We start from the raw sequence: 13,631 nt of genomic DNA, 5'->3' as shown, positions 1-13,631 counted from the left end.
GCCGGCTGGAGGTACTGGTCGACTGTACGAATGTTCCTCCTGGAAGCGCTCCCACTGAGTGCCTTGATCTTTTCGTGTGATCTAAAGTGTGACCAGAAGTACCAGAAGACATTATCAGTAGGCTTTTTAAGTCTAATCAGTCAAACCGCATTAAAACAATACTGAACCCTTTAATGCCGAAATTAATTTTCAGTCGGGTTAATTATCTTTTCCAGGAAACATGCTTAACGTACCCCCCCAAGTATACTAGATGCATCAAAGATTGTCACAGGGTCTTTTTTTGTAAAAAAAAAATGGTATGTCACGAATTCGCAATACTAACAGAACTCGACTGGTAGAATGATGTCTAAGGGTTAACTGAAAAGACTGATAAAGCTTCACTGCTAAAAGAAAATGCACAAGCTGGACTATTATGTTCAACATGCTCTAGTCGGGAATAAGAGGGATTGCTTTTGGCTGACAGGTTACTGCATCAGATGACCCAATATGAATAGATTTAAAACTAAGCACACAAAATTTCCTCACCTGCATCGCAGAGGGTCTGTAAGGTTGGTCGCAGCCACTGGTCGATGAATCAGCCAGCTGTAAAACACGAGTTGTGCATCCTTGTCTGCTCCCATCTCGACTGCATGCAATGATCAATAGTCGTACAAGCAAACACGAAATCTTTCTTTACCTGTGTCGCACCTGACAAGGCAGCTTGGTCGCACGTCGAAGTGTCATTCGACTAAACGATACACATAATCATTAACACGATACCTCTTGCCAACGCTGCGCATGGCTGGCAGCCTCAAAATTAGCTTACCACATCTGTGGCCAGGGCAGGGAGGCTGCCAGTCTCTGTCGCACCTGAGGGCTGCAGAAAAACATGTTGTGGCATCTTCTGCTACGCTTTCGACTGCATGCAGTGATCAATAGTCATGAAAGTAAACACTAAATCTTCCTTTACCTGTGTCGCACCTGCTGTGGCAGCGTGGCTGCACGTTAAGTGTCCTCAGACTAAAAAAATGCACATCGTAATCATAAACACGACACCTCTTGCCATTGCTGCACATGGCTGGCAGCCTCAAAATGAGCTTACCACATCTGTGGCCAGGGCAGGGAGACTGCCAGTCTCTGTCAGACCTGGGGGCTGGAGAAAAACAGGTCGTGGTATTTTCTGCCACGCTCTCGACTGCATGCAGCGATCAATAGTCATGAAAGTAAACACTAAATCTTTCTTCACCTGTGTCGCGCCCGCCGTGGCAGCTTGGCCGCACGTCGAAGTGTCCTCAGACTAAAAACAATACACATTGTAATCATTAACAAGGTACCTCTTGCCATTGCTGCACATGGCTGGCAATCTCAAAATGAGCTTACGAGATTTGTGGCCAGGGCAGGGAGGCGCAAGTCTCTGTCAGATCCGGGGGCTGGAGAAAAACAGGTTATGGCATTTTCTGCTACGCTCTCGACTGCATGCAGGGATAAATACAGTAAAACCTCGTTAATTCAACCCCCGCTAATTCGGAAATTCTGATAATTTGAACTGCCAATCCGGTCCCGTCAAACGTACGTACAGTAAAACCTCGTTAATTCGGATCTCATGGGACCGGCAAAAATGTCCGAATTATCCGAAAGTTGAAATGTCGAAAGAACAAAGAAAACAGCGCGAAAATGTTTCCCTGTGACATACCTTTATTTTGAGAAGAAATCTGTTATTACCGCCTGCTTTCTGGACGATACTTGGGCGGAGACGGCAACTTTCCTTAGCGCGGTCGAGTGCTCCACCCCACTTGCACTGTCGGAGCTATGCATCCCGTGCGCGGACAATATTGCACAGCAAGGCCTCTTCTAGTTTCGGGTGCACCACCTTCCAAGGCCGCGTTCTTTTCGCGTTGAACTTCTTGCTCTCGATATTGGCCTCAATTTTCACAAATGTGGCCAAACTGCTTCTCTTGACGTCGTAACTTTCTATCACTTGTTGTCGAGAGACGCTGTCCCTCAAGGCCCTCAGTGTTTCCACTTTCGTCGCTAAATTCTTAGCCTAGTACAGCGGCAATGGAAAACGAGTAGCACAACTGACCGATGATCGGAGCGGCGAAATCGCGACACCCGGCGCTATTTTTCCCGTCGCGCCGATAGCGAGAGTGACAGTCACGTTTTATGCCTCAACGCGGGGATCCTAAAGCCCGCCATTTTAACAGCTATCTTATCCCTCAATTTTTCGCCGGCCACCCCTGCGTTGAAAGTTGCCACGTGACTGGCACTCTCGCTATCGGCGCGACGGGAAAAATAGCGCCGGGTGTCGCGATTTTGCCGCTCCGATCGTCGGTCAGTTGTGCTACTCGTTTTCCATTGCCGCTGCACTAGGCTAAGAATTTAGCGACGAAAGTGGAAACACTGAGGGCCTTAAGGGACAGCGTCTCTCGACAACAAGTGATGGAAAGTTACGACGTCAAGAGAAGCAGTTTGGCCACATTTGTGAAAATTTAGGCCAATATCGACAGCAAGAAGTTCAACGCGAAAAGAACGCGGCCTTGGAAGGTTGCCCGAAACTAGAAGAGGCCTTGCTGTGCTATATTGTCCGCGCACGGGATGCGTAGCTCCGACAGTGCAAGTGCGGTGGAGCAGTCGACCGCGCTAAGGAAAGTTGCCGTGTCCGCCCAAGTATCGTCCAGAAAGAAGGTGGTAATAACAGATTTCTTCTCAAAATAAAGGTATGTCACAGGGAAACATTTTTGCACTGTTTTCTTTCTTCTTTCGATATTTCAACTTTCGGATGATTCGGACATTTTTGCCGGTCCCATGAGATCCGAATTAACGAGGTTTTACTGTAGTCATGAAAGTAAACACGAAATCTTCCTTTACCTGTGTCGCGCCAGCCGTGGCAGCTTGGCCGCACGTCGTAGTGTCCTCAGACTAAAAACAATACACATCGTAATCATTAACATGATACCTCTTGCCATTGCTGCGCATGGCTGGCAGTCTCATAATGAGCTTACCACATCTGTGGCCAGGGCACGGAGCTCTGCCAATCTCTGTCAGACCTCGGGGCTGAAGAAAACCAGGTCGTGGCATTTTCTGCTACGCTCTCGACTGCATGCAGCAATCAATAGTCATGAAAGTAAACACTAAATCTTTCTTCACCTGTGTCGTGCCTGCCGTGGCAGCTTGGCCGCAAGTCGAAGTGTCCTCAGACTAAAAGAATACACATCATAATCATTAATACGACACCTCTTGCCATTGCTGCGCATGGCTGGCAGCCTCAAAATGAGCTTACCACATCTGTGGCCAGGGCAGGGAGACTGCCAGTCTCTGTCAGACCTGGGGGCTGGAGAAAAACAGGTTACGGCATTTTCTGCTACGTCCTCGACTGCATGCAGCAATCAATAGTCATGAAAGTAAACACTAAATCTTTCTTTACCTGTGTCGTGCCTGCCGTGGCAGCTTGGCGGCACGTCGAAGTGTCCTCAGACTAAAAGAATACACATCATAATCATTAATACGACTCCTCTTGCCATTTCTGCGCATGGCTGGCAGCCTCAAAACGAGCTTACCACATCTGTGGCCAGGGCAGGGAGACTGCCAGTCTCTGTCAGACCTGGGGGCTGGAGAAAAACAGGTTACGGCATTTTCTGCTACGTCCTCGACTGCATGCAGCAATCAATAGTCATGAAAGTAAACACTAAATCTTTCTTTACCTGTGTCGTGCCTGCCGTGGCAGCTTGGCGGCACGTCGAAGTGTCCTCAGACTAAAAGAATACACATCATAATCATTAATACGACTCCTCTTGCCATTTCTGCGCATGGCTGGCAGCCTCAAAACGAGCTTACCACATCTGTGGCCAGGGCAGGGAGACTGCCAGTCTCTGTCAGACCTGGGGGCTGGAGAAAAACAGGTTATGGCATTTTCTGCTGCGTTCTCAACTGCATGCAGCGATCAATAGTCATGAAAGTAAACACGAAATCTTTCTTTACTTGTGTCGCGCCTGCCATGGCAGCTTGGCCGCACGTCGAAGTGTCCTCAAACTAAAAACAATACACATCGTAATCATTAATACGACTCCTCTTGCCATTGCTGCGCATGGCTGGCAGCCTCAAAATGAGCTTACCACATCTGTGGCCAGAGCAGGGAGACTGCCAGTCTCTGTCAGACCTGGGGGCTGGAGAAAAACAGGTCATGGCATTTTCTGCTACGTTCTCGACTGCATGCAGCGATCAATAGTCATGAAAGTAAACACGAAATCTTTCTTTACCTGTGTCGCGCCTGCCATGGCAGCGTGGCTGCACGTTGAAGTGTCCTCAAACTAAAAATAATACACATCGTAATCATTAATACGACTCCTCTTGCCATTGCTGCGCATGGCTGGCAGCCTCAAAATGAGCTTACCAGATCTGTGGCCAGGGCAGGGAGGCTGCCAGTTTCTCTCAGACCTGGGGGCTGGAGAAAAACACATAGCATTTTCTGCTATGCTCTCGACTGCATGCAGTGATCAATAGTCATGAAAGTAAACACGAAATATTCCTTTACCTGCATCGCACCTGCCGTGGCAGCTTGGCCGCTAGTCGAAGTGTCAGACTAAAAAATATGTGTTGTAATTATTAACACGATACCTCTTGCCAACGCTGCGCATGGCTGGCAGCTTTGCACATTAAAAGGGTAAAAGAGCTAAAAACAACGGACCAGTGAAAGAGAGGCCAACACAATGCACTTAGCACATCTGTGGCATCGGCAGGAAGACTGGTTGTACCATAGCATTAATACAGCAACTGCAACATGTCATAGATAGAGGCCAACAACAAGGATTTTGTCAATGTTCGAGAAGATATCTGGTTGCATGACAAGGGTGTTTGTAACCTGGACAAATGCAATGATTGGTCCATCATTCCATTTTAGTGAAACAATGCAATAAATAGGCAGGAGGTGCTGATATGAGCAATTAAAATTAATTGAACTGCCATGTTGGCGGGAAGATAATGTGATATGTTAATAAGATTCTTAAAATTGTGTGCTATTGCCTTATGATCTCCATTAGCAGGACGGATGTAAGGTGCTTTTTCAAGCGTTCACCTGTGTATTGTTGTCATGGGCACCATCGGGGGCTTTCTTTTTCTGTAACATAAATGTACAAGGTGTTACGAGCAGTTCTAAGTTTTCATATCAGAGTCACCTTTTTTTCTGGAGGTGGGTGCCCTTCCTGACGGCACAGACGTCGCCGTCCAAAAACCACCTGTAGAAAAATATTTGTTAACGCTGCAGTGCAATGAAATGCAATAAGTGAATACGCGCCGACACCCGCTTTGCCCGGCGTGCCCTGTAATAGCCGGCAAAAACGCCGTGCACGATGCGCCAAGGAGGTGTAGCACGGTATGGCTCCTCGCGGGTGTTGATCTTCCGACATGGATCTTGAACCATAGAGGCGAGCGCGAGCTTGAAAATAAAAATGTAGTCTAGAGTGCCGTCTGACAGCCCTCGTGCAGAGCGTTCAAATGACGGCAGTCAAGTCAATCAGAGCATTGAGAAACAGAAAATCAAAGGAAGTGTTTCTGGACCATTTTGCCCAAAATGACGGTACCCCCACTCGCGCCTTCAAAAGCCGCCCGAAAAGCAGGTTTTACGAAGTTGCAGCATAGCTCAGAGGAAAGGGGTCCGCTTCATCCGCAGCGGGCGCAGTTTCTTCTTTTTTTAATTTTTAAAAGGTCGTCGAAATTTGGTTGAGTCTACTGGTACTTTTTCCCGGTTGCCGGTTGGACGCCGCGTGTACGACGCGGCAAAGTTGATTAATAGTTTTGTAATTAGCAGCCGCAGACTGTCGCCGCGAAGCGACGTGAAAGCAGGCGAGGGGTAGGACGCGCCGTCCGATTTTCTTTCGGACGGCCATTGGCGCGAGTGGGCGAGTGGAGTGTCGTCGGACGGCACTCTTAGGTCACACAGCCAATACGAAAAGGCAAATGAAAAGGAGATTCGTGCTCCGTGTCATTCTGACGACTTTAAAATAGAATGCTGCTGGACAAAGATGAAGCATCTAGGAGCAAAGGGTCAAACAAAACGCACGAACTTTTCGATTGTATCCGAGGGCGAGCATCGGCGACGGGTTCTCGGTCGTCCACATACCGTCCACGAAATGGCGAGAGCATACACGAGAAGACTCGGACGGTGAAAACCCCTTTCGGTTAACGGCACTTAACCACTGCCGACGCAAATCACCGTCCGCAGGAAATCGGTGAAGTAAAAACATGTTGCAACCACATTCTCTCTGCTGAACGTTGTGCTGCACGCACAGGCTGTCAGCAGCGAGTTTTCGTTTACGCTGGTTGTTGTTGCAGTCATAGATGACGCAGTGCTGCCCAGACGAACCCGGGTGAGAATACGCCATAAAAAGTTACGACCAAGAGCTCCTAAAAGACCAAAAAACAATATCCAATGTAGCGGGCCACACGTACAGCTACCCAGCATAACAGTCCGCTGATTTAGGGTTAGTTTGGACGCCAAGGGGAATCCCGGAAAACCTACTCTCGAAACCAATGACGCTTTTCACAAATTATTTTTCTTCCCTGGGATCGAGATTTTCTTGGAAATGTGTATAGCGCATTCGGCGTGCGCATCAGAAGCTGGCGCATGACAAAGCTTTTTAGCAACAGCCATGACTATTGTTTCAGCCTTACCCTAAGATAAGAGAGGGTGTAACAGAAGAGCCTGCTGGTCGGTCTGGCAACCCAGGCACCAATCGTAATGGTTGTTTGCACATGACGTCAATCCGCCATTTTGTTGTTAGCTTGTTTTTTTCAAACAAATTTACTACTTTGAAGGATTAGATCGCAACCGGTCGAGATGATGTCAGCGTGGTAAGACATAAGCTTATGTGCTCTACGAATTTGAGGGGTCATGTAAACCCTTGGAATGCTCGAGTTTGACACACGCCAGATAGCTCAGAACAAGAAAATGGTGGACGAAATTACGACAGTGAAAACACCCTATAGCATGTTGGAATACGGTCCTGCTGAGCGCCATTAAATACGTTCGTTGGAACGCTGCTCGTCTGAGCCTCACCGCTTCGCGACGTTACACTGTTCGTTTTTCGCCCTCAAAACCTCCGGATTAGACAAGTGACTGCTTCAACTCGTAACCCCAAATTATTCAGTATTTATTTCAGAGCATGAAAAACAGGCAGATCTCTCGCTCCGCTACGAATAGACCCTTCTGGAGATCCCTAAATTGTATCGCTCAGTCCCCAGGTGAACTCGCATGGCGCAGGGAATTGTGGGGGCATTCTGATGCACGGCCCGTGTGACAGCACAGATGTGTGTTCAGCCTGAGCCGATTAGTACCTTCGTGTGTCCACGAGACGACCGCGCTGGGCTTTGACGATTAGAGATCCAAAGGTCTGCATTTCTCACTTGGAGCATTGTGAGTTGCCAATGCTTGGTCCGTATCACTTCATCGACAACTTTTCATCGACAACTTTTAATCAACAACTTTTCCCCGCCGCTCGTTTAATCGACAACTAAGACGCATGATTGGGCGTCGGAGGCATAGTCGTGCGCCCGTCATGCATCGTGAAGGCAACTTCGACTTCGCTCAGGGAGTTTTAATTTAATCTCAAGCTAGAGTAGGAACCCCGCCTAGTCGAAACCGCGGATCATTAAGTAATTAGTAAACTAGAATTTTGCAATCAGGAGAATGCGCCACCGCCGCGTTGATGACGCTCCTGAAGCTCTCTTCACAAGTCGGCGACATAAATGCCACTAAAAAGTCGATATCTAAGGCCCTGTCGCAAAAAAGACACTGTCTATGAAACGATCTGTCGATAAAACGTTGCTTGTCGATGAAACGATCTGTCAATACCGACAAGACGAATGGCAGTTTTGAAAAGCGCGGATCTCTGCTAGGTTCAGCATATAGAGCTCACACAAACTCACCGTCTTGATCGCCAACTACAATCGAGTTCTGATCGTTTCATTGTCTCTGCTTCGAGGGACTTGTACGCGCAACTCGCCGTCGAAAGCTAAGACCTGAGCCGCAAGCGTGGCCCAACCCAGACGAAAAGGCAAACAGCGCACACTAAATGGGGACTAAAGGAAGTGCAAACAGGACAAGCGCTTGTCCTGTTTGCACTTCCTTTAGTCCCGTTTACTGTGCGCTGTTTGCCTTTTCGTCAGTATGAACCAACTAACCCACATCGCCACCCTTACCCAACCCAGAGTGCGAACATCGACTATTCGTAAGTCCCAAAAAAGCGCACCAAGGGCGCTTTTTTTTTTGTTCTTTTTTTCGGAAGGGTTCATTTGTCATAATGCTTTCTTATATGTTTTACGAGCTTGTTTACTTCTTTCTTAATTATTATTTGAGTCAACTAAAAGCTCGCGGGGAAGAGGCCAGAATGTTCTGTACACGTTAGCGGATTATATAATGGTCCCCGAAAGGTAGTCCACAAAGATACGCGAAAACACACATAATAAAAAGAGAAGCACTCAGGTTCGTTCCTTCTCGCGATTTGCAGCTCCCAAGTCCTATAGAATTCCAATGGCAACGTTTTGATATTTTTTTCTCAGGAGCCACCGAACGGATTGAATTGGGAATGGTTTTATTAGAAAGATAATAAAGAAACTGAGTAATATTGTAGCGCTACAATTCCCGATCTAAATGTTAAATCTTTTTTTTTTTTTTTTCTTACGGGAAATTGTTTGAAAAAGCTTTTTTTTCGTTTCGTTCTTCATGAACATTTAAAAGTAAACCAGGGTTTAAATACAAATTCAGGCGCTACAATACTGAAGACCAAGACTTCTTGAATATCTCTCTTACAAACCTTTTTTTTCTTCAGAGATTCTCATGGTGATATAATTTAACTAAGTTTGTGGCCCATCAAAAATGCCAGAAATCCAGCTGTCAGCTGGTGCCATCTATGAGCGTGTAGTGAATACTATCTCTTGAAATTCCGCAATGTGTTATTGCGCCTCGGACTACTTGCATCTTCAAGGTCATCGAGTTGACGGTCGGGATTTTAAAAAAAAATGCCTCTCAAAACATTTTTTTTTTTCGTGTTTTTTTTTGCTGGCGAAGGTATTTTTCGGGTGGGTGTTCCATTCTTTGTTGCTATTTTGGGTCGCACAAATGCCAGTGAAAAGTCTATTGTTTTTTCCTTTTTTGTTCGGCGGCGAAGATATTTTGCGGGTGGGTGTGTCATTAGTTTTCAGTCGCAAGAGCGCGTTATTGGGAGGATGTTCAGTTTTTGTTGGCGTTTTGAGTCACGAAAATGCGGGTGAAAGATTTCACGCTCCAAGCGGTCTTTGCGTGAGGCCTGCAGTTACCAAATTCAGACAGACAAAAGCTACCGAAGCGCCAAAAGGTAGATACTGTCTTACCACTTATTTCTGTTCGAACTTGACAGGTGATTTGATCTGGGGATTTGAAATATTCTGCAGAGATACATTTAGGATGTTTACATATTTTAACTGCGGAAAAAAACATACGTGAGTTCGTCGATTTTATTTCAATTTTGATATTCGCTTCGCATATCAACTTGTGGAGGCTTGTTTCTACCGTAATAAAACGAACACTGCGAAAATTTCTTCAGCGAAGCTAAACACAGAACAAGCTTTTCGGAAGTAGGCGTCACACGTTGCTGTTTGGATGTTGTGAATGTCTGGCGCTGAAGATTCTTTGTTTGACCCGAACCAACACACCCTTGATTCAGTATATTATGAAATAGAGCCGAATGTATTAGGCAAGAATCCGCACACCTTTTATTATGGTCGGCTGTTGCTGTTGGGCGGCGAAGAAAATCTCACCGAAGAACGGGCTGCGGAGTTTCTTTTTGCCGACATCGACGCCTGCGACGCTAACCTTCTCTTTTGTTCGCCAGATTAAACATTTAGGTTCTCCAGTTATTGACAGCCTCATCATTTGTCCATCTGTGACAACATCTTTATCCTTTTATCTTTTGGCTGCAAAGAAAAAACACTATTAACATAAACGAGAAACGATCTGGCCAGAAACTATGATGTTCAATAAAACGGCGTTCGACGAAACCGCTTCGATGAAGTTGTGTTCAGTTAAATGGCCTTTAATTTAATAACTTTGATAGAACAGAGTTCAACAAAATATCGAGAGCTGCGAAGAAATAATATTTGACCGGTTTGTAAAGGTAAAAAGCTTTTCTTCGCATCCATCAAAAGTCTGGTGAGCTCTTCTCCGGATCCGCTGGATTTCCGTGAGGTTTTCTCCACCGGGGGAAGTACAGCGCAACACCGAGAAGCTTATGGGAGAAAAGTTCACCACAAAGCTGACAGATGCTGAGATAAATCCACACAAGAGTTATACGATCAAGCTTTTAAATTTAGTATTTGCGGTTCTATTCTGGGCCATGTGAGGAACACAAACGGAGATATATACAAAATTCGTATAGTGCAGACACCAATATGAATAAAGAAACAGAAGTCCATAGTTAAGCAGGATGGGAGCAATTAACAAAGTGATAGAGACCTATTTTTTTCTATGAAGACATTGCCTCAACGTTGAGTTCTATGAAGAGTAACGAAGTGACCTCGTCATTGCACCCGACGACCACAGAGAGCCCCCAAATTGTGTCAGGACCCATCAGCACCAATCATAAGTTACTGCAAGAAATAAATACAGAAACGAATGTTGCTACTATTCAAATACCAAAAGAATTGACGAAAACGAAGTTCGTAAGTGAGTTTCCACTGCATTCATCAAGAAGCCGGTGGGCTTTTCTCCGCGTCAGTTGGTTTTACGGTGAGATTTTCTTATATGAGCTTTTTTTTTCCGATATTCTTGACTTAGGCATCCACCTGGACTTTTTTTTTTATATCGGAAGCGCGAAACGATCGCACGTGCCTGAAAGACGATGCTGGTTTTCAGTCATCATATTTTCACAAAGCGAGGCATCTAAGGTTATGTTGCGCACTAGAAGGTCAACCGCACCTGGGACCGGACATTTCATCAAACGACGTTTCGCTGAATGCGTCATAAGTTTCCGCCAATAAAATTTGAAAATTTATACTTCCGCTGAAATTATTGAATCTTGCAAACTATGAATCAGACTTGTCCATGTTACTGAAAAATAGTAAGGAATTACATTTACAATTACTCAAGGCTAAATTGTAATTTATTACAGTTACAATTACCCTCCTATAAAAGTAAGTGACCGTTACCTCAAAGTTATTCGTTACTACGTTACCACTGCGTTTACTTATTTGAGTGATTTGCGGTGGTGGCGTCTCGTCCGAGCGAACAAAACGAAACAACGACAAATGCGACGCTCGGTAAAATATGCTGGGGCCTTAGTGGCAATCCAGTTTTGCGAAGTGATTAATGGGAACAAGTAATTATGAAAATTATTGTTCGTATTTTTTTAATTGCCTTGTCACATTTGAAGTGCGCTTTGATCAGCACCTATATAAGACGCAACGCTATCTAAACTTCTGGTAATTCATTTTCTGGCATTTCAGCGGTACAACATATCGTCCTGCTTCCGTGCAATTTAGAGATCGCACAACTATTTGGATATCAGGGTGATCGTTGAAATAAAACAAAATCCGGTGCTCTGGGGAAAAAAGCTAGAACTCTAATGGCTGCTGACATTGGCATACCAACTTGTTTTTGAGTGTGTGTGTGTGTGGGGGGGGGGGGGGCAAATTAGACCCCCCCCCCCCCCCCCCCACCCTCCGAGTGGCACATTTTTACTAGCTATGGGCCGAACCTTTGCCGAATCGAAAATTCGGCGCCGAATCTTAGGATTCGGCGGAATTTTTTCTAAAGATTCGGCAAAAATACACTGTTACCAGACTTAACGTTAATATTTAGTTTTTTTCTAAAAAAAAAAAAAAAAGTTTTTTTAATCTAAATACCACATGTAGTGCCTATTGACACAGTTATTACTAAATAAGGTTATATTCTAGAAGATAATTGTATCGGTGTCGCTTTCGGTATTTACTGGGAATGTCTGCTTGCGGAAAGTGGCGTGACAAAGGTGGTTGGGTATAGCCGGCGCAGTCACCAATCGCGCTACGAGTTTTGGTTTTGAGGCTTCATCAGCGCACGCCTGCAAGTATGTTTACATTGTTAAAATAAAAGCAATCACTGCGTTCTTACTCCCTATGGGAGTCACCGTTTCGTGCGCGAAAACGAATGCAACGGTTGCTGAAACTTCACCAGAAGAGATAACAATATTGTAAATATGCATGTTTTTCGATTTGAGTCATTTGACGTCAGCTTTGCATAAAAGTGTGCGTTCTATGTTCCTAGCGTCTCGTTTTAAACCTTTAAAATTCCGGTTCCTGGTGTTAGGACACGCACGGACGTTTAGGAAGATGGGGAGAGTTAGGAATGTCGGATGTGCAACGTCGAGGGCATAGTTTTATGCAGATACATGAAAATCGCGAAATAACGCTTACTGAAAAGCAATATTATTTTGTTTTGGCACAAACTACTTGTGAGCCGAAAACAGGATTGTTATTATTGTAATAATAATAATAATCAATCAATCAATCAATCAATCTTTATTATACAGTGCCCAGGAACAACCCTGAGGTCTTGGTGCTGGTACACTGGTGGATAAAAAAAAAAAAAAAACACACTATACACATCTCCGCAGAAAATAAGATACATTTTTAGCATAATACTAGGCAGTGCACGAGTAATTAGTACAATGAAATAAAAACGAGGCAGTAACAGTAGAGACGGAACACAAGACCGAAGGACAACAACTGCACCACCAGAAAGCACGACATGGAGATGACGACATTCCGACATAACAAAGCAATTCAGCAATGCTCATCCTGCACGGGCAAGTTTTTAATAGAAAGGACAAACGTCCTGTAGCAAGGGTTGAAAATATCAAGTTTTTCAGAGTAATGATTCAAACGCTGAGCCATTCTCACAATTGGGTTTACCGGACTAAACATTCTAGAAACATAAAAAGATGACAGAAGACGAGTAGGCACACGTGGGACCCTAAGGCACAGTTCGGATAACAGGCTTGGAGAATTGATGAGTCCATGCAGCGTTTTAAACAAAAATAGTAAGTCCGCGTTCTCCCGACGCCGGTGCAAGCTAAGCAAACCAACACGCTCTAACGCAGACTCATATGTTAAACAGTGAACATCCTCCTTTATGTAGCGATGTTTAAAGATAGAAACAAACTTTTTTGCACACGTTCGATCTCCAAGGAGTGACTTTTAGAAATTCCATTCCAAACAACTGAAGCATATTCTAACTGTGACCTGGATAGCGAGCAGTATAACGTAATAAAAGCCGTCGGGTTTTTGAACTCCCTGGTTAAGCGAGAGGCAACACCCAACATTCGCAAAGACGAGTTAACCAGTTTACCAACGTGATCAGAGAAACGCAACCCAGAGTCAACCATGACTCCGAGATCTTTCATTACACTTACTCGAGACAAAGTCTCTCCTTGAATATTATATGCAAAAGAGATATTGTGAGTGATAATAATAATAATAATAATAATAATAATAATTTTCTTTGCGCGTAAAAGAAGGGGCCCATGTGGTGTTGTGCGGGGCTAGGCAGATAGGTGAAAACCCTTACGCAGAGCGCCTGCCAGCCCGCCACCACTTGTGAAAACAAAACAGACATATATATGTACAGAATATACACACTACAGAAAGTA

At 45.0% G+C, this 13,631-nt stretch overlaps 1 long non-coding RNA gene across 2 annotated transcripts; it reads right to left on the bottom strand.

The window, feature by feature from the left end:
* On the bottom strand, positions 1-1,409 carry LOC120836417. Of its 2 annotated transcripts, XR_006078201.1 has the most exons (8): positions 1,360-1,409; positions 1,226-1,276; positions 1,082-1,132; positions 950-999; positions 806-856; positions 677-727; positions 526-582; positions 1-81 (listed from the first exon to the last, which is right to left on the bottom strand). It is a non-coding gene; the product is annotated as an uncharacterized LOC120836417 (long non-coding RNA). The 2 variants fall into 2 exon arrangements; XR_006078200.1 differs by having other exon boundaries at positions 806-1,132.
* Positions 1,410-13,631: the final 12,222 nt, after the last annotated feature.

The sequence above is a fragment of the Ixodes scapularis genome, unplaced genomic scaffold, assembly GCF_016920785.2.
Source record: "Ixodes scapularis isolate PalLabHiFi unplaced genomic scaffold, ASM1692078v2 PGA_scaffold4__175_contigs__length_147842914, whole genome shotgun sequence".
In the NCBI taxonomy this organism is placed as follows: Eukaryota; Metazoa; Arthropoda; class Arachnida; order Ixodida; family Ixodidae; genus Ixodes; species Ixodes scapularis.
The sequence above is the reverse complement of the archived record's forward strand: the minus strand, read 5'-3'. Positions and strand labels throughout refer to the sequence as shown.